The sequence below is a fragment of the Natator depressus genome, chromosome 3, assembly GCF_965152275.1.
Source record: "Natator depressus isolate rNatDep1 chromosome 3, rNatDep2.hap1, whole genome shotgun sequence".
In the NCBI taxonomy this organism is placed as follows: Eukaryota; Metazoa; Chordata; order Testudines; family Cheloniidae; genus Natator; species Natator depressus.
Window position 1 is genome coordinate 86714784 of NC_134236.1, and position 26338 is coordinate 86741121.

General features: G+C 38.9%; 1 protein-coding gene across 4 annotated transcripts in view; it reads right to left on the bottom strand.

The window, feature by feature from the left end:
- Window positions 1-26338, bottom strand: part of FYN (FYN proto-oncogene, Src family tyrosine kinase) — a 188992-nt gene that overhangs the window by 138369 nt on the left and 24285 nt on the right. The window contains exon 1 of one of the 4 annotated variants that reach the window (XM_074948256.1): window positions 21040-21143. The exons of the other annotated variants lie outside the window; for them this stretch is intronic. The gene's annotated coding sequence lies outside the window, so the exon portion shown is untranslated. Of the gene's footprint in view, window positions 1-21039; window positions 21144-26338 lie in introns of those variants that run through there. 4 annotated transcript variants of the gene reach the window in all.

The window sequence follows — 26338 nt, forward strand, 5'->3', positions numbered from 1 at the left end:
AAATCACTTGTTACTTTTGAAAATGTTAGCAGGAGTCTCAGGGAAGGCTGTTAAAGTAGAAGGTGGTTAGAGAGGGGGAGTAAAATCTGGGACCAACCTGAAACCCAGATGAGGGGACTCATGCACATCTATATTATGGATAAGAATCAGTATGACTGAAAGAGCAAAAAGTAGACTATTTTCTCTGAGTATGATGAGTAAGCCTGTCTGGCTTATTAGAATCATAGAATATCAGGGTTGGAAGGGACCCCAGAAGGTCATCTAGTCCAACCCCCTGCTCGAAGCAGGACCAATTCCCAGTTAAATCATCCCAGCCAGGGCTTTGTCAAGCCTGACCTTAAAAACCTCTAAGGAAGGAGATTCTACCACCTCCCTAGGTAACGCATTCCAGTGTTTCACCACCCTCTTAGTGAAAAAGTTTTTCCTAATATCCAATCTAAACCTCCCCCATTGCAACTTGAGACCATTACTCCTCGTTCTGTCATCTGCTACCATTGAGAACAGTCTAGAGCCATCCTCTTTGGAACCCCCTTTCAGGTAGTTGAAAGCAGCTATCAAATCCCCCCTCATTCTTCTCTTCTGCAGACTAAACAATCCCAGCTCCCTCAGCCTCTCTTCATAAGTCATGTGCTCTAGACCCCTAATCATTTTTGTTGCCCTTCGCTGGACTCTCTCCAATTTATCCACATCCTTCTTGTAGTGTGGGGCCCAAAACTGGACACAGTACTCCAGATGAGGCCTCACCAGTGTCGAATAGAGGGGAACGATCACGTCCCTTGATCTGCTCGCTATGCCCCTACTTATACATCCCAAAATGCCATTGGCCTTCTTGGCAACAAGGGCACACTGCTGACTCATATCCAGCTTCTCGTCCACTGTCACCCCTAGGTCCTTTTCCGCAGAACTGCTGCCTAGCCATTCGGTCCCTAGTCTGTAGCGGTGCATTGGATTCTTCCATCCTAAGTGTAGGACCCTGCACTTATCCTTATTGAACCTCATCAGATTTCTTTTGGCCCAATCCTCCAATTTGTCTAGGTCCTTCTGTATCCTATCCCTCCCCTCCAGCGTATCTACCACTCCTCCCAGTTTAGTATCATCCGCTAATTTGCTGAGAGTGCAATCCACACCATCCTCCAGATCATTTATGAAGATATTGAACAAAACCGGCCCCAGGACCGACCCCTGGGGCACTCCACTTGACACCGGCTGCCAACTAGACATGGAGCCATTAATCACTACCCGTTGAGCCCGACAATCTAGCCAGCTTTCTACCCACCTTATAGTGCATTCATCCAGCCCATACTTCCTTAACTTGCTGGCAAGAATACTGTGGGAGACCGTGTCAAAAGCTTTGCTAAAGTCAAGTAACAATACATCCACTGCTTTCCCTTCATCCACAGAATCAGTAATCTCATCATAAAAGGCGATTAGATTAGTCAGGCATGACCTTCCCTTGGTGAATCCATGCTGACTGTTCCTGATCACTTTCCTCTCATGTAAGTGCTTCAGGATTGATTCTTTGAGGACCTGCTCCATGATTTTTCCAGGGACTGAGGTGAGGCTGACTGGCCTGTAGTTCCCAGGATCCTCCTTCTTCCCTTTTTTAAAGATTTAGATCATTAGACATATCTAAGAATAGAACTGTTCTCTCTGCCACCATAGCACTCCTGGTTAAGCAGCTTTCTTGCTGTGCTGGATCAAAAGATTGCTGCATCATGCCACTAAAGGCAGCACTATAGAGAGGGGGAAGCATGGCTGGGTATTCGAATGTCAGGTTCATTCTACATGGCTTTCTCTTAACAAAACTGGCATGATCCCTCTCTAGATAGAATCTTTTATTTCACCCATTGTTTAAATGGTTGTAACCTTTCCGCCAGGTGGTTAACGGCAGCAAAAGGACCAGGTTCAATATATCTAGAACCCCTCTCAATAATTAACTAAGCCAGCTGAGTAACCTGGGAAAACTAAACTCAGCCTCCCTGGGAGCCTGTAACAGGCAGAGCTTCCCCACACACAAGTTCTCTGAAACTGTACAAAGGAATCTTTATTAGAGGAAAGGGAACAGTCAAACCTGAAAAAGCACAGCACAGAATATATTTATATATATATATATATATATATATATTGTATTATTAATATATTGTTAATATATTGTATTGTATTATTAATATATTGTATTGTGTATATATATAATATATTATATATATATATATATATATATAATATAATGTATATATATACACACACACACACACACACACACACACACACACACATACATATACACACACGCACACAAAAAAAAACCTTTCCAGTAACTTGGCAGTAGTCCATCACTGGCCACGCTCTCCCCACCCCAAAAAAGGGAGACTGTCCCATGAATAACAGTCCCTTGACAGAATCACCTCACTCACTCCCCTGCACCAAATCTCATTCATGGATTGGAGCAATGAACAGCAATAGTCCCAGTATCTCTGCAGGTCTGTCTCCAGTCCCAAGGGAACTACTTGCCCAGTCCTGCCTGGAGACACCATCACCTAACGCAGGTTCATGAGTCAATGTTATTAAGCCACAGGCCAGGCAGGGCCTCACTAGAGTCCACTCAGCTCTTGCTACCATATTGCCATGGAAGGAAAAACAGGAGCACTTAGGACCTTTGAGCAGAGTCCTAGCCCTATTTGGAAGTGAGCTCTTTGCCACAAGGTAGAAAAAGTGCTTTATCCTCTCAGAGGCCTTACCCCCCAAAATGCAACTTCATGTATAGTTACAGTAATCTCAAATGTCACTAAAGGAATTTTAGGTAGGTAGCCTATGCAAATGAGGTTCTCGATGGCAACACTCTTCTCTTTTCCGCTCAAGAGAGGGAGTACAGAGCTCTTGCCGCTCTGCAGTTTCTGGTCATACATACACTGTGAGAAAAGAGTACTATAATTCTCACAGGAAAGAAGAAAGCCACAATTGGAAAGTCACAAGATTACTCCAGAAATAATTCTAAAGAGATGCAGACAGACAGATTCCTGCTTAAATGCTGTTTTTGTTAGAATGGGTGGGGAAAAACGATGTCTACACTACCGCAGTAAGTCGACCTACACTACGCAACTCCAGCTACGTGAATAACGTAGGTGGAGTTGACGTACCTTATGTCGAGTTACCACGGAGTCTACACAGCAGGGGGTCGAAAGGAGAAACTCTTACTCTTCTCATCGGGGGTAGAGTATAGAGGTCAACTGGAGAGCGATCTGCTGTCGATTTGGCAAGTCTTCACTAGACCTGCTAAATCGACCACCAGTGGATCAATCTCAGAGCGTCAATCCCGGCTGTAGTGTAGATGTAGCCAGAGAGAGGGAGAGTTTAGTGAAAGGTGCCAGAATGAGCCATGGGGACAGATGTCCTCCATTTACACACACAAAAAATACAGCACAGGCAAGGGTAGCAGAAGTGTATCCACTCTGAATTAACATATACCTGGAGGGAGCATCTGTAGGAGTGAATGGATAGTTCAAGCTGCCTTTACCAGATGAAACAGCACTACTTCAGCTATCAGCTTGGAGTAGGGTGACCACATGTCCCAATTTTATAGGGACAGTCCTGGTATTTGGGGCTGTGTCTTATACAGGTGCCTATTACCCCATACCCTCTCTTGATTTTTCACACTTGCAATCTGGTCACCCTAGTTGGGAGCAATCAGTTTACTGGAATTGGTGCCAACTAGAGTTTAGCTGTAAGTGCAGACAAGGGCAAATCATGGTCAGCACCAGTTCTGCTAAGCCAATTGCTGAAACAGCATCATTTCCAGCACTGACAAGACCTCAGTTTCTATGCTGATTTAATCTTCAACTTCTGTTAAAACTGCCAACAAGAATGGTAATCAGTGCCAACTGTGGGTGTGTTTCTGTGACATCTGTCCACCAGAAGCTGGACTGAAGCTGAAAGCTCAGGTAACGGTCTGAACAGTCCACAAAATAGCACCCGCAATCTTCAGTAGTACATAAAAAAACTTCACATGATAATTTGATAGTAAGTAGATTTAAATGGAATTACCTTGATTTTTTTCTGTTAAGATTTTTTTCTACACCTACCTTATAATGGTCTAAAGAAGAACCCACAGAGTTTTCATACGAAAGATATTTTTCTTTGAAAATAAGCTAATTGAAGGCCAAGTGATAGACACCATCAGTTTTACACTTAAAATTCTCTTTATTGAGTTTCCATTTACAGATAAACTTGGTAATGCCTTACAGAATAACCATGTTAGAACCCCTTCTCATGTGTAATGAAGGAAGACTAAAGGTAAACAATAAGAACATAAGAATAGGTCCCATCTAGCACAGTATCCTGTCTTCCAACAGAGGACAATGCCAGGTGCCCCAGAGGGAATGAACAGAACAGACAATCACCAACTGATCCATCCCCTGCCGCCCAATCCTAGCCTCTGGCAAACAGAGGCTAGGAACACCATCTCTGACCATCTTGGCTAATAGCCACTGATGGACCTATCTTTCATGAATGTATCCAATTCTTTTTTTAACCCTGTTATAGTCTTGGCCTTCACAACATCCTTTGGCAAAGAGTTCCACAGGTTGACTGTGTGTTGTGTGAAGAAAAACTTCCTTTTGTTTGTTTTAAACCTGCCGCCTATTAATTTCATTTGCTGACCCCTAGTTCTTGTTTTATGAAGAGTAAAAATAACACTTCCTTATTTACTTTCTTCACACCAGTTATGATTTTATAGACCTCAGTCATATCCTCCCTTAGTTGTCTCTTTTCCAAACTGAAAAGTCCCAGTCTTATTAATCTCTCCTCATACGGAAACTGTTCCATACCCCTAATCATTTTTGTTGCCCTTTTCTGTACCTTTTCCAATATATCTTTTTTAAGATGGGATGACCACATCTGCAGGCAGTATTCAAGATGTGAGTGTACCATGGATTTATATAAGGGCAATATATTTATTTTCTGTCTTATTATCATTACCTTTCTTAAATGATTCCCAACATTGTTAGATTTGTTGACTGCTGCTGCACACTGAGTGGATGTTTTCAGAGAACTATACACAATGACTTCAAGCTCTCTTTCTTGAGTGGTAACAGCTAATTTAGACCCCATCATTTTTTTTGTATAGTTGGGATTATGTTTTCCAATGAGCATTACTTTGAATTTATCAACACTGAATTTCATTCATCTGCTATTTTGTTGCCCAGTCACCCAATTTTGTGATATCCCTTTGTAACCCTTCACCACCTGCTTGGATTTAACTATATTGAGTAGTTTTGTATCATCTGCAAATTTTGCCACCTCACTGTTTACCCCTTTTTCCAGATCATTTATGAATATGTTGAATAGGACTGGGTCCCGATACGGACCACTGGGGGACACCACTATTTACCTCTCTCCATTCATTTCTACCCTTTGTTTCCTATCTTTTAATCAGTTACCGATCCATGAGAGGATCTTCCCTCTTATCCCAAAAGCAAAAAAAAAAAAAAAATTTTATGCCCTTTACGATGTTTTATAAAGGCTTCATAAAATACTTCCCTCCTGGATAAAGTCTTTATTCCATGTGTCTTTTCCATACAAGTTGTAATTTACCTCCTTTCTGGAGGACTTTGACAAGATATTTGAAGGATATGGATGATGACATGACATTTGGAGGCAGAAACCTGAGTGGCAGCTGTCCCTGTCCACAATACACAGGCTTAATAAATCCAATCAAACATGACAAAGGAGCATTAAAAACAGCACAATTTCCCTGCTGGGCAGTTCTCTTACAATGGACAGTATACAAGGAATCTTCTCATAAACACAACATATTTTTATATGCTCTAAGAATATTTTGGATACATTCTTTAGCCTGTGTTATACAGGAGATCTGACTAAATGTTCACAATTGTCCCTTAAGGTCTTGGAATCTATAAATCTACTTTGTTCAATTTATATTTTCTTATGACTAACACAATGCTAATCTGATTATTGGATGCCAATTCCTTTTGTACCAAGTGAACTTTTTGTTGTTTTACTTGGAAGGATCCATGAAAAGTGGAAGAGAACATCAGTTTACATTTTTATGAGAAAAGGATTATGGCAAGATCCTAGACACTATTAATATCAAAGCAAGGCTCAGAAGTATTAATCTAATCTGTAGTGTGGGTACTCAAGGGGAGGGATGCAATTATGAAGGACTGATATTAGACACTACTTCATTTCAGTAGGCGAGTAAAGGTTTGAAAGTCCAAGGTGAGGCCTGGAAACCTGAAATCTCGCAGTCTCTCCTTTGGCCAATTCATTGAATAATACTAGAAGGAATGACTCAGCTGCCTTCTTGGGTGCAGAAAGAGACTTCATAGATAGAACATAGGAAAACTATGGTTTTGGGAAAATGAATAAACCAAACAATAAGATAGCCATATTTAAAGTAGACTTACAGCCAGAAATGGGAGAGGCCAAGTTTATAACACTGTCATAGCAGCAACAGATACTAGGATACGTTAAGTAGAAATTAATTCTTAGACTCCTGGATTTTGTATTTGTTATTTACTAGAAAGAGTTAGTTTTGGTGGAGTATTTGTAGGGCTATCAATTAATTGCAGTTAATGCATGAAATTAACGCAAAACAAATTAACTAGATTAAAAAAATAGTTGTGATTAATTGCAGTTTTAAATCACACAGTTAATAGAACAGCAATTTAGATTTGTTATAAATATTTTGGAGACCACCTCATGAAAGGACTGATAACATAGAAATCTTATTGTATTTTCAGGATTTTTGTTTGTTTTCCTAAGCAACCTATGGACATACTAGCATACTCAAAATCAATGCGTTCCAAGTGCCAGATGCATGCTCAAAGGCATTTGCTAATTTCTCAGTGACAACGTAAATTTTTCACTTCACCCCCAAAAGCTACATTCAAGACTGCATTTAGTTTAACGAGGTCTAAAAGGTATTTGGAAAGTGTGTACTGAAACAGTTTAGGCTACTCTAACATGCTGTGTTAATAGAACAATGTCCGATTTTAAATTGTAAAACACTGTATTTCAAATTAAATATTTTCACTGAGGATCAAATCTAGCATAATTAATGTTTCCCGAATTGTCAAACTGTGAATACAGCATTGTTGAAATTTCAACCCAATTTAGGTACTGTTCATCTCAGTTACATCTATTTACTCAACTCTCATATTTTAAGCCATTCCAGTACCCAAACTGCAGCAGTCTAGAGTGAATCATGCATCCCAGATATCCAGTGCCTTTAATTTATGTTGTATGAAGTCACTATTAACCAGGAAATCCTAAACAGGATTTTGGTTATGAAAACTGTTTTGTGCACAGAAAGTCTAACCCTTTTTCTTTAAACCTAGAATTTCACAGTATTTTACCCTATCACTTCTGCTATGGGACATTCACACAGCACTGCAGCATCAGCATCCCTACACTCCTCCATTACATTCCCTGAAAACTTGTTTTCATTATGTTGAACAGATCTAAGAATAAAGAAACACTAAAGAAGCCAATTACATATTTTTGGGGAGGGATAGCTCAGTGGTTTGAGAATTGGCCTGCTAAACCCAGGGTTGGGAGTTCAATCCTTGAGGGGGCCATTTAGGGATCTAGGGCAAAAATTGGGGATTGGCCCTGCTTTGAGCAGGGGGTTGGACTAGATGACCTCCTGAGGTCCCTTCCAACCCTGAGATTCTATGTACTATATTACAGCACTTCCATACAGAATTCCACCAATTAGCAATATGGATCATAGCTTTGTCCGACCCAGAACTTTGTAATTACACTATTCAGAACAACTGATTTAATAAGATCTTTATTCACACAGTTGTGATAAGGAGATGTATTTACACAGCCAGGTGATTTTATAATCAATTATAGAAACAGATTTTTCATCTGAGTCACACACATTAGACAATGATTTGTGAAGTGAGAGTACCACAAATTATGAACCTCAATTTTTCTGGGTTACTTGAAGTCTGCTTACTGGAAAACTGATGAACCTGTAATTTGCCAAAATTATTGAACGTTTACTGGAATGGTAAGGGATTAAGAAAATATGGCTTTAGCTGATAGAAAGCCGTTGAGTTAAAAATTAAAACAAATTAAGCAATTAACTTTGACCAAGTGGGAATAAACAGTTTAAAAGTTTTGTAAGTTAAGCCTTAACAAAATTGGTTTGAATTAGATAGATACACACACACACACACACACACACACACACACTCTCTCTCCACGTAGCTGCTGTGGGGTTCAATCTGCATCTTATTTTATCAAATTCCCGTTGCCTTTTAGTTTTGACTATAGGATTGGGCCTTAATATAAAAACAGATAATAAGTTGGGCCAACTATATCCTATGAAAACTTTTACTTCTCCCTCAGAACAAACATATCAGACCTCAACAGGCTCAGTAAAAAAGTAAAGTGCAAAAAGATTCTAGATACAAAAAAAAAAAAAAAAAAAATCATTCATGACTCTGTTCTAGAGTTTCCCAAGCTGCAGACTGATTTTTTCCCCCTTGATAATTTCCACAGGAAAAGAACTGCCCATCTGCAGCTGAACTCTTTCAAAAAGTACACCCAAAGACTTCATTTCAAATCTATTCTTCAGCAGCCTGTGATGTCACTGCATATGTAGGTGCAAACAATATAGACAAAAAGAGCAGTTAACTGTTGATGTCAAAGTACAAATTCCCAAATTAAACCAGATTGAAAACAGCCATGTGTGCTTTCTATACATGCTGCTTTTAAAGAATTGCCAAGGAAAAGTATTATGACACCATACTGCTTTGAGAAAGTTCTGCTCTAAGGGCCAGATCCAAAAGCAAATGAAGTCAAATTAAAATCTTTCCATTAATTTCAACAAGCTTTAGATCAAGCCCCAAATTTCTATAGTTCTAAAGACTTAAAAGAGAACGGCAAAGACTCCAAATTAGGCTCTTCACTAAAAATGGTGGTTTATTATGCTATCTTGCATTCTGCAATTCTTAAAATTAGCAGTCATGGCTTTATGCTTCAGAACCTGAACTACTATAAAAGTTTCTAACCAAATGTGAACTGTGTGTCACTGATACAGTCTTCCTTAATCCTCAGGGTGTTCCTCTGCTTTACGTAAAGATGTACATATGTTCTTTCACCTCTAAACACAATCACATACATTAAGGAATTTAACATCACTAAAAGGTCTCACACTTTTTAGCTTCAGTATACAGAGCTCACTGAAGACACCAGGGACTCCTTCCATTCCTCCCACAAGCTCCCTGTGTGCCACCCTCCCATCCCCCTCTATTTCAGGAGCTATGTGCAACTCCTGCATGCCAGGGGCTCTGTCTCATGTGTGCATGCACCTACTCTCTTCCCTCCCTGCTCCCACCCAAATATGTATTCTGTTTCAGAGATGCACCAGAGTGTCAACATGTTGGGAGACTAGAGAGAGATGAGATGAGATCGGGATATCGAGTAGGAGTGGAAAGGTTATTGTACCTTTATATTTGTCACTGGTGCAACTGCTGCTGGAATACTATGTCCCGTTCTGGGGTGTACAATTCAAGAAGGATGCTGATAAATTGGAGAGGGGTCCGAGACGAGCCAAAAATTAGGTCTACAGCTGCTACATTTTAAAAAGAGACAGTATTGGAGAAGAACATTGGCTACTCTGACTTAAATTATTAATTTGAGTTACAGGACAAGGGCTTATTATGTTACATTAATGCCCCAGAGAGTAAAAACTTGTAACTACATGCTCACAACACTCTATCAAGGTTCATACTAACTTCCTAGCACTGACTCCTTTGATAATGGCAACAGAGATAACTGAGCCACTGTACGACAAACCTTGAAGCACAAAAAAGATCCTAAAGTATTTTTAACAGCATGCATCAGTGCTAGACTTAGGGTGTTAAATGACAACTTTTATTTCTCCTAGGGTATACTAGCTGCCATTTTATTTTAGTCTTAAACACAGGTAAAACAAAGCGGAAGTCAATGGTTTGTCTTTGAGTCAGTTTTTTTTGCAACTTTCAGCAGTTGTTCATGTATAGCAAATATCCTAAAATGTAATTTCTCAGTTGAAAGCAACTGAAACAGGATGAAACTTCATTTATTAAAATTGATAGAAAAGTCTCAAAAGTTTAAATTTCTCTTACTCTTGCCTATCAAATTAGTTAAATTTAAAAAACAAATTATATACTCTAACTACACAGAGTTCAGTTAAGTTTCATGATACAATCATTCAACATTTCTTTTCATTTAAAAAAAACCTGTCATCTCAGACACATGCAATAGGTAGATGACTTCAAAAGCTAAACCCAAGACACAAAACCACAAATCCCACTGAACCAATTAAAACCCCCACTTCTGGAACAAATAAGGGACTAACCACACAGTGTACAACAGGAAGCAGTTTCAAAACACATGGCTTAATTAATACAAGAATTACTGTTTATAAGAAAAATGTTTTAAATTGTATGTCATTTCCATAACAATTACCTAAAAAGAGGAAGCAGTTCAAATATATCTACTAAAGACCAGTTTATGTGACAGTTTGGGAAAAATTCTGAATGCTCATGTTGAATAAATTAGGGCTAATTCTGCAGTCACTCTGACTAGGGAAATCTCATTAAGTAACTGAAGATTTACATGTAGGTGGCCTGCAAGGATCAGGCCTTTATTAGTGAAATCCTGGAAAATAAAGATTACATGCCAAAATTATTTTGAATAGAAAATTGATGGTCAAATTCAATTATGAAAAATCCTCGTGGGTTTTGTGTAGTGAAATCTCCTCAAGCCCCCAAAAGATTTTTCAAAGCTTCCGCTGATAAGTGCGGATGACAATAGAATTAACTGAATGTAGCTTTAAACATTATGCATAGCTACTGTTAGTGGTACTGAGAAGAGCACTTAAAGATATTTAATATAAATTATGGATTCATTTAAGAAAAAAATCAAGATTATAGCTGCTTGCTTGTCGCTGACATCATACCCATGTCAATGCACCTAGTATGCATGACCCTCATAGTTTTTCTTAGCTTTATTTATAAATTCTAGTTGATAGTGACAAGGCAGCATGCTTCAGAACTGCTAATGCACTTCTAGGTTATTCTTAACGAAGACTCTACCTTGTGCTTTTTAAACACTACTCAACACTTGCTGTAGATGTGCTTCTTACCACCTATTATTATGCACACTGAAGTACAAGTTATGATCTTGAGATGCTACTCCATAATGACATCGGTTAAAGAGTTACAGTGTGAAAATATATACTGATTTATTATGGAGCAGTTATTTTGAGAGTGTGCTAGAATGTAAGGCTCAACTTGCTTCTCAGGAAAGATTTATACTGGAATAACCAGGAGAAAGGACAAGTGAGAGAGCTAATCATCAGACAGTCAAGATTGCCCAGATCACCAGCAGCAACAAGAAGATAACTCTCTTAGGAAAATACAAGTGCTTGAGAATCCTGAGGAATCTCTTAACACACATTCACTGCTTAGGAATTCATGATTCTTAACACAACCAAGCTAGACAGCACTGTTTTGCTAGCTTTCTTCCACACAATTACACGCCACTACTCAGTTTGTATGTTTTATAGGAAACAAAAAAGTCTTCCCTTCCAACAAATCATGAAACAAAACACATAGCCTAGTCAACAACAGCTCTTGTTAATTTTGATGGATTGGCAGCTCTAGCTAGAGATTTAACCTCTGCTTATCCACAGAACAGTCTTGCTTACCCATTGCCCCAGTCAAGATGCCTTCACTTTTACCTGGCGGTACTACTTATAGGCCTCAGAGGATAGTTCACTCTCCATGCCCATTCCATCCTTGGTGGACAATAAGGGTGCTAGTTGTTACAGGCTACATGTCCAGCATCAATCTGACAGATTAACTAAACTTCAGATAGGCTACTGCATAGCTGTTAGACAGTAATAGCTTTCAGTCACCAACAACCTTAATACTAGAGCTTCACGGAGGATGGAAGTTCTGTTGCACAAAGGATTCCAAGAATTCAAAGTATGGCTCCATCCCAAAACCAAAAATTTCAAAATTCTCTGTGAAGGAAAATTTCTAAACAAAACGTTTTGGGGTCGACTGAAACACTGTTTCAACAAACTAAAATGTTTCATTTTGTTTTCATTTTTTATTTTGTACTGCAAGCTAACATAATACAAAATAAGAAAACACCAAACAAAAAGTTTATTTAAAATGAAATATCAAAGCCTGTTTCAACACTGTCAGAATTCTTTCCCCCAATTATTTCCCAACACAGAATGCTGGTAAAATGACTCAATTTCAATGAAAAAAAAAATCTGTCAGAAGGAATTCAATTTACAGCTAGATCTGTATATTTTCTGCTCCACCCCAATGAATGAAGCTGGTTAAATTAAGAAGAATTCCAGTGTATTTTTACAAAAGGCAGACCTCTTAGGTATAGGAAGAGCTGCCCTCAACAATGTCAAGATGGAGAGTATAAAATACTAGCATTTTCACAGACTTCATGCTAGCAAGACCAAAAGCTAATGGTGTCCAGTGAATGCCACTTCAGTTAATAGTAGGGCTGTCAAGCAATTAAAAAAAATTAATTGCACTGTTAAACAATAGAATACCATTTATTTAAATATTTTTGGATATTTTCTACATTTTCAAATATATGGATTTCAGTTACAACACAGAATACAAAGTGTACAGTGCTTACTTTATATTTATTTAGGATTACAAATATTTGCACCTTAAAAAACACAAGAAATAGTATTTTTCAATTCACCTAATACAAGTACTGTAGTGCAATCTCTTTATCATAAAAGTTGAACTTACAAATGTAGAATCATATACAAAAAATAACTACATTCAAAAATAAAACAAATGTAAAACCTTTGAGCCTACAAGTCCACTCAGTCCTACTACTTGTTCAGCCAATCACTCAGACAAACAAGTTTGTTTATATTTGCAGGAGATAATGCTGCCTGCTTCTTGTTTACAATATCACCTAAAAGTGAGAACAGGCACGGCACTGTTGTAGCTGGCATCACAAGATATTTACGTGCTAGATGTGCTAAAGATTCATATATCCCTTCATGCTTCAACCACCATTCCAGAGGACATGCATCCATGCTGATGACTGGTTCTGCTCGATAACGATCCAAAGCAGTGCGGACCAATCAATGTATGTTCATTTTCATCATCTGAGTCAGATGCCACCAGCAGAAGGTTGATTTTCCTTTTCTGGTGGTTAGGGTTCTGTAGTTTCCACATCAGAGTGTTGCTCTTTTAAGACTTCTGGAAGCTTACTCCACACCTTGTCCCTCTCAGATTTTGGAAGGCACTTCAAATTTTTAAACCTTGGGTCCAGTGCTGTAGCTATCCTTAGAAATCGGAACACATCGGAACCTTCTTTGCGTTTTGTCAAATCTGCAGTGAAAGTGTTCTTAAAATGAAAATGTGCTGGGTTATCATCCGAGACTGCTATAACATGAAATATATGGCAAAATTCATGAAAAACAGAGCAGGAGACATACAATTCTCCCCCAAGGAGCTCAGTCACAAATTTAATTAATGCATTCATTTTTTAATGAGCATCATCAGCACGGAAGCATATCATCTGGAATGGTGGCTGAAGCATGAAGGGGCATATGAATGTTTAGCATCTCTGGCATGTCAATACCTTGCAATGCCGGCTACAAAAAAGTGCCATGTGAACGCCTGGTCTCACTTTCTGGGGACAGTGTAAATAAGAAGCAAGCAACATTATCTCTGTAAACAAACTTGTTTGTCTGCGCAATTGGCTGAACAAGAAGTAGGACTGAGTGGACTTGTAGGCTCTAAAGTTCTACATTGTTTTGTTTTGAGTACAGTTATGTAACAAAAAACCCTTACATTTGTAAACTGCACTTTCACGATAAAGAGATTGCACTACAGTACTTGCAAGAGGTGAACTGAAAAATAATATTTCTTTTTTTTATCATTTTTACAGTGCAAATATTTGTAAACAAAAATAATATAAAGTGAGCACTGTACACTTCATATTCTATGTTATTATTAAAATATATTTGAAAAATGTAGAAAACAACCAAAAATATTTAATACATTTCAATTGGTATTCATTGTTTAGTGTTCAGTGTGATTAAGACTGTGATTAATCGCGGTTAAGTCACGTGATTAACTTAAAAAAATAATCATGATTAAAAAAATTAATTGCGATTAATCAACAGCCCTAGTTAATATAGATAAAATAGTTAACCAATTTCATCTTAAAAATAAATCTGACTTGCCATGACACAGCTAGTTTGGTGACCAAGGTTTATATGAATTATGAACTATAATAAAATCAACAAAAAAGGATGCCCCCTTGGAGATTCTATAGGAACATTCTTTTAGCAATCTAAAGTTTCACTTTCAGATTCACAGAAATATCACACTGATAGTTTTCTTCCTCATCCCCAACATGTTTTCCCTGAAAACACAAAAGCAAAAACCCACCATTTTTTGCGTACTTCAACAAAGTAATCAAAATGGATAGGGGAGGGGAGTGAGGGGAGCAGAGAATTCCTGCACAGGTTATTTAGACCGTATACACATTTATCTAAGCACTGGAAGTCAGGTTAGAAAGCAAAACAATGTACAATCACAGTACTGTCTAGTATGATTACGGACTCTGTAGCTGGTGAGATACATACATAGCACAAGTACAGTTTTGTCATTTTATCAAACAGCTCTCAAACTGCTAAAAATATTTTAACTCCATCCATAAAAATTACAGAGTACAGTTGTTTGCCCTGTAATTATTTTTAAAGCTAAATAAGTTTCTCTCTGAAGCAGAAAAGTCTTTTTGAAGTTTTAACCGCAGTCTTTATTTATAGGACCATAGGAATTAAAACCTATCTACCCGAAGCAAGATCATTTTTGGAAGCACTTGGCTTGCTTCTCAATTGCGTATCCATTTAGCAGGCAGTTGTTTATGAAATCCACACAATACTAGAAGGCAATATTGAGAACTAGTAATGAACAGAGAATACTTGGAGTGTGTCCTTTATTAAGCAAATGCCTTGGTCTAACTTACTGATCCTGTGATTGATCTGAGACAGGTCATTTCCTCTCCACACCACACCAAATTTTAGAAGCATTATGAATCAGACAACAGTATCAGAGAAGATGTCTCTATTCTGTTCTGAACATATTTGCATCTTAAATCTCTTACAGCATTACAGAGGTCCATTCCCCCAAATTCCATCTCTGCAGATCAGACTGTTTAATTCTACTTTCAGTTACACTTCTGAAATCACAATGAATTCATGGAGCTCCACAGGTGAACGAAAACTAAGGAAACAAAAGATAAGAACTGAGGTTCAGATAATGCTTTCCTATGGAAAAACCTGCAAGATAAACATTGGTAGCCACAGAACCACAGAAGTGGTGTTTGGCCCCAGTGGAGGAAGCAGGGGCTGTATCCAACTAGCCTGTGAATATCTCAAAGTCTTACAGGGTTCTACATTAACTGCATCAGGTCCAGCAAGGACCTACAGATACCTCAACAAAGACGTCTGCTCAATGCACAGCTATGGTCAAAAAGCTAATAAGTTGTTAGGATACATGAGCAATAGGATGATGAACAACACTATTGTAATGTTTTGGATAAAATCAGTCATTTGGACTCATCTGGAATACTGTGTTTAGTACTGATCACCTCATCTCAAAACGGATATTACAGATTTAGAGGAGCTCCAGAAAAGGGAGATGAGAATGGTCAAGAGCCTGGAAAAACACTCATATGAAAAGATTGAAAAAATATTTACCTTAAAAAGCAGATGAATTTGAGGAGACATGATAAAAATATATACAATGTTGATCTAGGGAAGATGGGGGCGGGGGGGGGGGGAAGACAGATACTCCTGATCTATTTCATAACACAAGAACAAGGGGACATTCAATGACATTTTAGAAGTGGCAAATTCATATCTGAGGAGAAAAATACTCTCTCACACAACTTGTAATTAGGCTGGAACTACTGCCACAAGAAGTTGCCGAGACCAAGCATTTATAGATTTCAAAGACAGACTGGTTATTTGTATGGATAATAAAAGTATCCAGAGTTAGCATAATTAGTGCTAGCAGAACGCTGGAAGGAATATTAAACCCTGTGCTTCAGGGCTTAAAAGCCAGTCTCTAACTATTAAAGATCACAGTGAGATATATGGGGGGTGGGGAAGGCAGATTATCCCACATCTGTCAACTGTGCAGTTCCTTACATCTTCCTCTGAGGCTACTGGGGTCAGTCATTGTTGCAGTCAGGATACATGATTAGATGGACCTTGGGTTGATCAGTACGGCAATTCTTGTGTTCCTATATCTTGATGTTAATTTACTCATTAAAACCCCTGGGGGATGTTGACAGGAAAAGGAAAAGGAGTACTTGTGGCACCTTAGAGACTAACCAATTTATCTGAGCATAAGCTTTCGTGAGCTACAGCTCACTTCATCGGATGCATACTGTGGAAAATACAGAAGATGTTTTTATACACACAAATCATGAAAAAATGGGTGTTAATCACTACGAAAGGTTTTCTCTCTCCCCACCCCACTCTCCTGCTGCTAATAGCTTATGTAAAGTGATTACTCTCCTTACAATGTGTATGATAATCAAGGTGGGCCATTTCCAGCACAAATCCAGGTTTTCTCCCCCCCCCACGAAAGCTTATGCTCAAATAAATTGGTTAGTCTCTAAGGTGCCACAAGTACTCCTTTTCTTTTTGCGAATACAGACTAACATGGCTGTTACTCTGAAAATTGACAGGAAACTGGCTCTCCTCTGGCTTGGTCCATTCCCTTCCACATAGTCATAGTCCTCCCATCACCACCCACACCCCCTTACTCTCTACCCCGTAAAGAAAAATGGACTGAAGTTCAAAACAATAGTGCTTCTACAGGACTGGAGGGACACTGCTGCATTACTTCAACTGCCTACCCCAACCTGATGATGTACCAAGAGAGCAGGTTTTCTGCTCCAATCAAGTCCTACAAAGAAAATTAGGGGTGACATGACCCCAAGAATGAGCTAAGGTACAGATTTTGTTGAGTAAAAAGTTAACTCAGCAAGAATGACAGCATGTCTCAAATTGTTGCTAGAGCACTTTGGACCACACAGATTCTCTATAGCTCAGCTAAAGAAAAAAAAATCCGTTAATCAGCTTGAGTTCAGTATCTTAGAGTCAATAAAATAAATGTTTAATGTCCAAAACCAAACTACTAGCACAGTAACCGTAGTCTCACATGCAGGACATTTATCATTTGTTTTGCTGTGTTTTTATAGTTTGAACATTCATTCCAGCCACCAAGTCTACAAAGACTGCAGTGCTGTATCTCAGCTTCGCTGATCTTCGGCAACATCCTCATATGTACAAAACACAAAATCACAACCCCCCTTTATACATATTGTGACAGGGTCGCGCCAGATGGCCACAGGAGAGTAACAGAAGGCAGATATATTAGCCCAAGGTTAAGTAGGTCCCTTTTCCCTGGGTAAGGTAACAGGGAAGGTTCCAGAACAATCAGGAATCTTCTGGAGACAATTAAGACAGACAGGCTGATTAGAACACCTGCAGCCAATCAAGAAGCTGCTAGAATCAACTAAGGCAGGCTAATCAGGGCACCTGGGTTTAAAAAGGAGCTCACTTCAGTTTGTGGTGTGTGGGTAAGGAGCTGGGAGCAAGAGGTGCTAGGAGCAAAAATGCAATCTGTTGGAGGACTGAGGAGTACAAGCATTATCAGACACCAGGAGGAAGGTCCTAGGGTGAGGATAAAGAAGGTGTTGGGAGGAGGCCATGGGGAAGTAGCCCAGGGAGTTGTAGCTGTTGCACAGCTGTTCCAGGAGGCACTCTAGACAGCTGCATTCCACAGGGCCCTGGGCTGGAACCTGGAGTAGAGGGCAGGCCCGGGTTCCCCCCCAAACCTCCCAACTCCTGGGCAGACACAGGAGAAGTTGACCTGGACTGTGGGTTCATGAAAACGGCCAAACTGAGGGCTGCTGTGAAGCTCCAAGGAGAGCAAATCCACCAATAAGAGCAAGACCCACCAAGATAGAGGAGGAACTTTGTCACAATATGATGGAAATTTCAGTTTCCAGAGTTAGACAACTGAAGGGTATAGTTCCTAGAGAAACTAACACAGCCCTCTTATATATATTTCTGTTTTTTATTGCTTTTAGCTTTTCACAGCCTTGATACACAACATGTGGACAATGTGACCAAAATACAGTACATATTGAAAAACTCTGTCTTCCAAATGGCCAAAAACCCCTGGATGGCAAATTTAAAAATCTTAGCCGTCCACCATCTTCCCTTTCAGCTGGCACTAGAGACCTCCATGTTTTTTGGACTGCAAACAAGAATATGCCTATGTGATAAAAATCCAAACACGCTCCTTAATATAGGCAGGACTGGTAGTATCTGATTCAGGCTACCAAACATTTCCCATTTTATAACTTTGCCAAACTTTAACGATTTGGGTTAAAATTCTTCATGTGAGTGAAGGCCTCAGACTAAATTTTTTGGAAAATTGTAGCGAAAATAGTTCAGCTTCTTCTGAGAATGAGGCTAGGGAAAAATATGATGTTTTGCCCGTGATGAAAAAGACCAAGAGACCTTTTCTTGAAAAAGCTTTGGTGTCCCCATGCTTTGGGGCAGGGACTTGAAATTCGATGGCAGGTGGCAGGAGGAGGTTGCCTTTGTGTCAGCAATATGCCTGGCATTCCCAAATTTTTGAGTTCTTGATCTTGCAAACTTAATGTTACTTTAGTGCAAGTTTGTGTGTTTATTATAAGTTAGGTAAAACCCACTACAGTACACATTTTATGCTTTTAGTGAATCAGATTCAATAGGCAAGAATTTTTAGTCACATGCAAAAATATTTGCATATTTCTCCTCAGTTTTTATCTTAAATACATTTAACAATCTTCAACTAGTGTAAGCACTTTTCCAGGAGTCTATAGCTCAAGGACTGAAGTATTTCTATCATGTTTCAGTAAGAAAGAAAAATGATTGCAGCACAGCCAACATTTAAAAGTCATACATGTACATTTTAAAATCATGGTCACCCAAACAAATATGAAACCCCCCCCCCCCCCAAACCAAGTCCCTACCCAATCTGGCAAATGGTAATTTTTACAGTTAGAGCCAAATCCTGCCTGCACCAGCCTTCCATTTAAGTCCGAGCTAGACTTATGCATTAAGGCCAGAATCTGACACCTACTCTCTCAGGTAGGAAGATCTATCATTTTTGCTGCATCCCCAGAGCAAAGTTTAAATCATAGTAGCAATAAAATATTCTAGCCAGAGGTAGCCATAGTTCAAAATTTTGAATGGGGCACTAACTAACTAGTTACTCATAATGCAAGTTAATTAAGTTCATTTTTGAAGTTTCCCTTCCGTTTTCTGCCATTGTTTCAGAGCTGCTCCTGAAGAGTACTATAGAGTCTTGGCCCTGGAGCAGCTGCCCCTCGCATGGATCCTTTATCTGGAAGAGCTAGGAAGTTAAATTAAAAACCTGAGAGGTGGACAGAATTAGAGTGAAGGAAGATTTTTTAAAAAAAACTCTAATTGTACTCATTTTTCTGGGTGGGCTAGTATCGCAGTGCTTCTATGCCAGATCCATCCCTGGCTCCAGCCATCTCTCTGACCTATTATATCACTTCTCCCTTCATCCGTTTCCCATCTCCTGAAATAGCAGAATGCTCCCCTCTTTCCTGAAAACAAATGTTTTCGCTAAAGTTAATCCCACTGGAAAATAACCTAACTTAAATTTTAGTGTGAAGATATCTGAAAAAAAAAATCATTAATAGCTGCCACTCTACAATGGTTAAATTATGCAAAAGTTTTATGACATTTCACTGTGAGCATTTCATTAAGGGTATATGTATACCACTGGACAGAGATGCTGCTATGTTAAATGCACATTTTATTACATTCAATAAATAGCCAGAGCACCTCTTCTACACTTGTGGTTCAGAAGAACAGGGCTTGCCCTTTTACCCTGTCAACCAACAAATTTTGCCCTTTTATGGGCTGTTGACAATTTGAGGGTATAGAAAGATCAATTTTCTACAACTAGACAAACTTGCTTTCTAATGGCAGCTTTCCCTCCATCTTAGACTGAAATGTAAACATCAGGTCTGAACACCATAATAAATGAATTTACATATTGATTTGTGAAAATACAACAAATGTCAAATTGCTAGCTGCTTTAGGTAATAGGAAGTTAGAGATGTAAGGGATCCATTTTAAAAGCAAATTTAAAAACATTTCATATTAGCTATTAAATACCTGCAGAAGTTTCAACTTTTCTATAGTTGTGTGTAACTCTGGCATTGTATCAATTCAGGTTTTTATCCCTGGAAGCTGCCATCTTGCACAACACAGAGGAAAGTGGACTGTTTTTATTTTGCTCCCCATGCACAGTTCTGACCCCTCCAACATCCCATCAGGTCACATTCCTTATGCTTAACAGATGCCACTCCTCCCCACTTCAGGTGGCAATATTGTTCCTGCTATCTGAACATGAATCCCAGAGGACTTCTGTCCTGAATTCTGTGAAGGCATTCCCTCTTCACCCCACAGCAGCACCTCCTCCCAGTCTCCCCAGAGCACTTCCCCTGTGTCTCTCTCTCCTACCCACACCCTACAACCTTACTTTCCTCTATACTTACATACCAATGAAGTAGTGTGATTGCCAACTCCCATTTCATCTCCCATTGATTGAGTTACACTGCTAAGTCCCCTAACCCCTTTAATCAATCACCTTTTGAAAACGTACCCCCCTAAAGTGGGTAGGAAGAGAGCTGGAAGTATTTCAAACATGATTTTCATATTTCTGTAATACGATTCTTCATGTCTATAGCACTTCAACCCTGGATCCCAAAGCATTTTACATATATCAGTTCTCTAAACACTCCTGGTAGACAGACAAGGACACCGTCATGACTTAATTAATGACAGGTAGAAAGATGGAACATAACAATTGTTTTTAACACAGGAAGTGAAGGCAGAACACAGCAACTCACCATAAGAAGTGAAGAACACACTGTTAAGCTGAAGATGCAGGATATACTTAGTGGAACTGGAACTTAACCAGGATCCCAGGTTAATGCCAATGTTCCCTTTTCCCCTGTGTGAAGAATGTCTAGTTCACTTAATGAAAGTTTAATACTTACAAGTGCAGCAGCACCTTCGTCCTGTTAACAAGATACACTCCATTTACCCATCACTTAGGAGTTCAATCCATGTCCACCTCTTCTCTTCTCCCTTTTAGTTCAGTCTTGTCTCATTCCATTTCTCTCATCCCTCACTCTTCCTCCTCTGTCCTCATTCAATCTCTCTCCTTTCCAATTTCACCGTTTTTATCTCAGTTTATCTCACCTCTTGTGCTCTATGGGCATGCACACATGCACTCTCCCTCTTCCCCATCCACGCACTCAGAGAGGAGTATCCCCAAATGGGCACATTCCTGCCATATAAAGCAGTTTATTACTGTATTTAAATTATAATAGTCAACCAACTTTTAATTCAATGAAGTTACTAGGTCTCCTGTGCTTTTGTAAAACCTTCTTGGCTTCAGACCACTTGTTCTTTCCCATTCTAGATTGCTGCATCTTTTGCTTGTTTCAAGCATATGCTGCTCCCTACTTCCCCTTTCTTTCACAGCCCTGTCATCTATCCCATCCTTTGTTTTCTGTCTCACCATCCTTCTCCCAAAAGCTCACCCTCAATCTCTATTTGTTTTTAAAAATTCCAACCCCGAACCACCTTCTCTCCCTCACCCACCCAAGTCAGCCCATGAGGTTCTCTCTTGTGTGCTCCAGTTAAGAGAGCTCCTGGGCAGCTCTGCTCCCCAGCTCTCTCTCAGCCAGATGCTACAGAAGGCTACACATGGCCTGAAGAAATAAAAGTGATTTCTAGAGTCTAGATGGTCTCGCTTGTTTCTTCTTCAGGGGATGTTGTGAGTGAAGGCCAAAAGTACAGAAAAGAAATTAGTGTTTAGAAAAGAATTAGTTAAATTCAAGGAGGATAGGTCCATCAACAGCTATTAGCCAAGATGGTCAGGGATGCAACCCCATGCTCTAGGTGTCCCTAAATCTCTGACTGCTAGAAGCTGGGACTAGATGACTGGGGATGGATAATTGCCCTGTACGGTTCATTCTCTCGGAAGCATCTGGCACTGGCCACTGTTGGAAGACAGGATACAGAGCTAGATGAGTCATTGGTCCAACCCAGTATGGCTGTTCTTATGTTCTGTAGGTCCAAATTCTCTGGTGTGTAGAGTAGTGTCCTGGTGTCTTTCATGTCACTGGGTTGCCCAGAACACAGGTACAGTAAAACATTCATTCAAACAAGTTTAACAGAAACAGAAAACAGAAGGCTCAGAATATTGGTATGGGACTATAAGCACTTTCACCTTTAGATTGCTGATCTAGCTATGGAGTAAGTTAGTAACAAATAGATAGGCCCTGTGACAGGATATATTGACCCTTTGAGAATGAACTAGGTCAAAAGCACCCCTCAATTCCTAACTAGCCCTTGAAGTCAATCCAGTACTGGTGTTCGCATTTCAGCAGTTTTGCAGGACCAGCGGGGGTTAAATTTGTGGGTTTTCTTGGCAGGTGGTCCTTAGTAAACTGTCTATTAAGCCAACTGGAACCATATTCCTTTGAAGGTTTCTGCAAGCTCTGAGAGGAACCAGTCATCCCACAGTAGGGATTTTACTCCAGGCAGCTGAAAGGGGAGAGTCCTTCCAAGCTCTGGACTTCCCCCCCAACCCCAATTAAGAAAAAAAAAATATTAGAGTAACATAAGCAGCTGAGTGAGGGCCCAAGGTAGGGAGGACCATATTTTACATATACACATTTAAAGTTTTAAGAGCTTAAGATTACAGGCACCACCCAGGAGGTTGGGAAGACTTTAGCAATCAGAGTATTTGTTGTCCTGATTACAGAAAGAGAAACCTGGGCCCTCTGTTACAGGTTTGAAGCCACCATGTTTGGTTTTGTCAGACATTACGGGCTATTACTTGAAGCCCATTTCTTCTAGTAACCAGAAGAATTGGTGATCCCAGTCACATTCCTAGAATAAAGTTGTCTGTCACGACACAGGATACTCTTGTTTATAGTGTCAGAACTGCCGTGGTTCTTAACAGTAACTCCAGGTCATGGTTCAAGGAATGCTAAATTAGGATGCTGTGGACTGTAGCAAAAACTCAGTCAAAATACAGAGATTTCTAGCTATATATTATTCTCTAATTTCTGAAGAAAAGTTGTGAGTAGAGCTGACTGGATGATGACAATTCCATTTCACTGCAATTTTTAAGGTTTCAAAATTTGTTTTTGTTCCACATTGGACCAAAAATAAAACTTTTGGAACATTTTGGTGAAAATGGCATTGACACAGGGAAGTAGAGGTATATGAGCACGGGCATATCACATTCTATTGATTGTTGGTTAGGTTTAGACGTGGATGAAATTTTTCAATTGAAACTTTGGCAAGAAATGTAGATTTGGTGATCAAAACATTTTTAAGCGTGTGTCAGTTTCACTGAATTATTTCAGTCAAATTCCCAAACCCCATGTTTCGTTTCAACATTTTCAATTTTTTTATTCAAAACGACTGTTTCACAATTTCCTTTTAGTTTTATAAAAATAGCATTAAGTGTTATAAAATGCTCAAAATCAAAACAAAAATGTTTTGTTTTGGGTGGAACAAGAAGTCAAAATTTTGAAACAGTCATTTTGAATAAAAAAATTGAAAATGTTGAAACGAAACATGGGGTTTGGGAATTTGACTGAAATAATTCAGTGAAACTGACACACGCTTAAAAATGTTTTGATCACCAAATCTACATTTCTTGCCAAAGTTTCAATTGAAAAATTTCATCCACATCTAACCCCAACTTCTAGTCCAACCCAAAATAATTTCTTTTCTTTTCTAAATTGCCAATGAACTGAAAAATCCATTACTCAGCCAAGCTCTAGTTAAGGTACTAGCCTGAGATATGAGAGATTCAGGTCCCTCCATACTTTCCTATAAAAGTTTCATGAAAACAGATATGTCTCAACAAAAAAGCATATTTTGGTGAAAGGGTTCTGACCAGCTCTCCAAGTGTTAGGCAAAATTTCAAATGTGTACATCTGTCTTTTCAGTGTGTTTTGGGCAGTATATTACATGACTCCAGCATCAACACCTTGGCAACCTTGCTTAAGAGCATCTTTCAGAGATCTTGATGCAAGCAATTGCAATTTAATAAAAAATGTATGAAGAATGGCTCTAATCTCTCCTTCACACGCTGTTTCAGCAGACAATAAGTCTGTCCAAAATGCATCACAAAATGATTACAGCATCCCCCGGCATTGCTACAATGAAATAAAGTAATCAGCAGTTAGCCAGTATATTAAAATAAAATAAATGCAAAGATAAAACATGCAGCCTTTTGGGCCCTTTCTGTATTTTGGGTGATGTTTTCTCTAGCTGCAAAGAATAGAGGTTTCATGCAAAGGATAGAAGTTTCATGCAGTGTTAATATCTGCACTAGCCAAATGAGAAATGTCAAGAAAAAAGGAAATGGCAGAAAGTAGATTACAATATCTACATTATAATGGTCACACAGAGTGATAATGGAAAAGACTGATGTTCTGTAGTGTCTGCAGGAAATCAGTCGTAGGATGTGCCCATTTGAACCTATGGTATTAACTTCAATTCTACTTGCATGCTGAATTCAGCATTCAGACTTTTTACAGTTACAGCCATGAAGAACAGGGCACGTTCTAAATGCCACTATTGATTGTATTTTGAAAGATAGTTTAAATGAAAGCTCCAAACTAATTATTCCTAGACTTAGCTAACACAATGCAAACAGTGCCAGCACTAGGCATAAGTGGACTAAGCAATTACATAGGCCGCAGGCAACGCTATTCACTTTTTAATTATGTGTTGTGTGGGGAAGCCCCCAAAATTTTCCTACTTAAGGCCCCCAATGGGCTAACACCATCTCCTATGCAAAACCTTTAAAATATATATAATGAAATTGTATTTCTTCAGGGTCTGGGTTAATTTTGTTCCAATAAGCAAATGGACTACAAAATCCTCAGTGGTTGATACAAAGGCAATCGGATGTATCCAACAACTCAATAGCTTCATCAAGAGGCTTTATTGTAACCTTTTCTCCAAGTACAATGTAAATTTTTGTTAGCCATAGATCTTCAAAATGTCATCAATAGCAGCCCGGATACATGAAGCCCAGACACAGAGTTGGCTTTTATTAGCTTGAAAATGCTAATTGGCAAAGGGCATGTTTTCCTTCTTACGTGGCATAAGGTGTTTTAATCAAACCTCCAGAGATTTCTGATCCCGAAGCTTTAAAATGAAACATAAGCAAGTTCTGCAGGCACAATATTATTTTACAGCTTTAAAAATTAATATTTGTACTACAGTAAAACAGTTGAACAAAACCAACCACAACCCAAGACCACCCTCTTACCCAGCCCCCCAAAAGTTTTAGGGACACAAATATTACTTTTCCTCACAGTAATTAAACTAAGACCTTTCAGCATTACACCCTGCAGCATTAGAAGTCTGACATGTTTAATTTAAAAAGCACTTGGACACTGGAAAATGTGCTTAGAGAAAATAATGGCAACAGGCAGCTTAGTTAGTTGCATTTTCCTTTTACTCTTTTTTTTAAAAAAGCAGGAGTGTAATAGATTGCAGTATTTCCAGCTATTGTGCAAATGCATCTGCACTGTATCTACTTCCTTTAAATTCTACTGGGATAAATGACAAAAAGCTAAGTATGTTAAATGTGAATTAAAATACAAAGGACACTCTTTACTATCATATCACTTATCAAATAAAAACATATTTAATATCTTTTCCACACAGTCTCTGTGTATCCCAAAATCTTGTTCATTTAATAGCACAAGAGCATTTCACAATACTTCTATTAACTCAGTGATGAGAAACCCAGATATATTTATCTTTTCCCTTTGGACTCTTGTTCTGAGCCGCACAGAAGTCTAACAACTTAGCTGATTTTTTTGTTTGTTTGTTCTTTTATACATATAGACAGACCCAATTTTGTTTCCAAAGGAGCACTGCCACTGATTTTAATGAAAGCTGGATTGGATGCTGAATTCCCAAGGAAAATTTCACTGAGAAGGTGTTCAGATAACTATCAATGACACAATCAGGAAAAAAAATAGTGATCATGTAATTAAAGAAGGTATCATAATACATATGCACAAGGCAACCTTAATTCTGGCATTTCCTAACTTGAGTGCTTGACTTTGTTGTTTTTCCCCTATAAGCGCCAAGTGT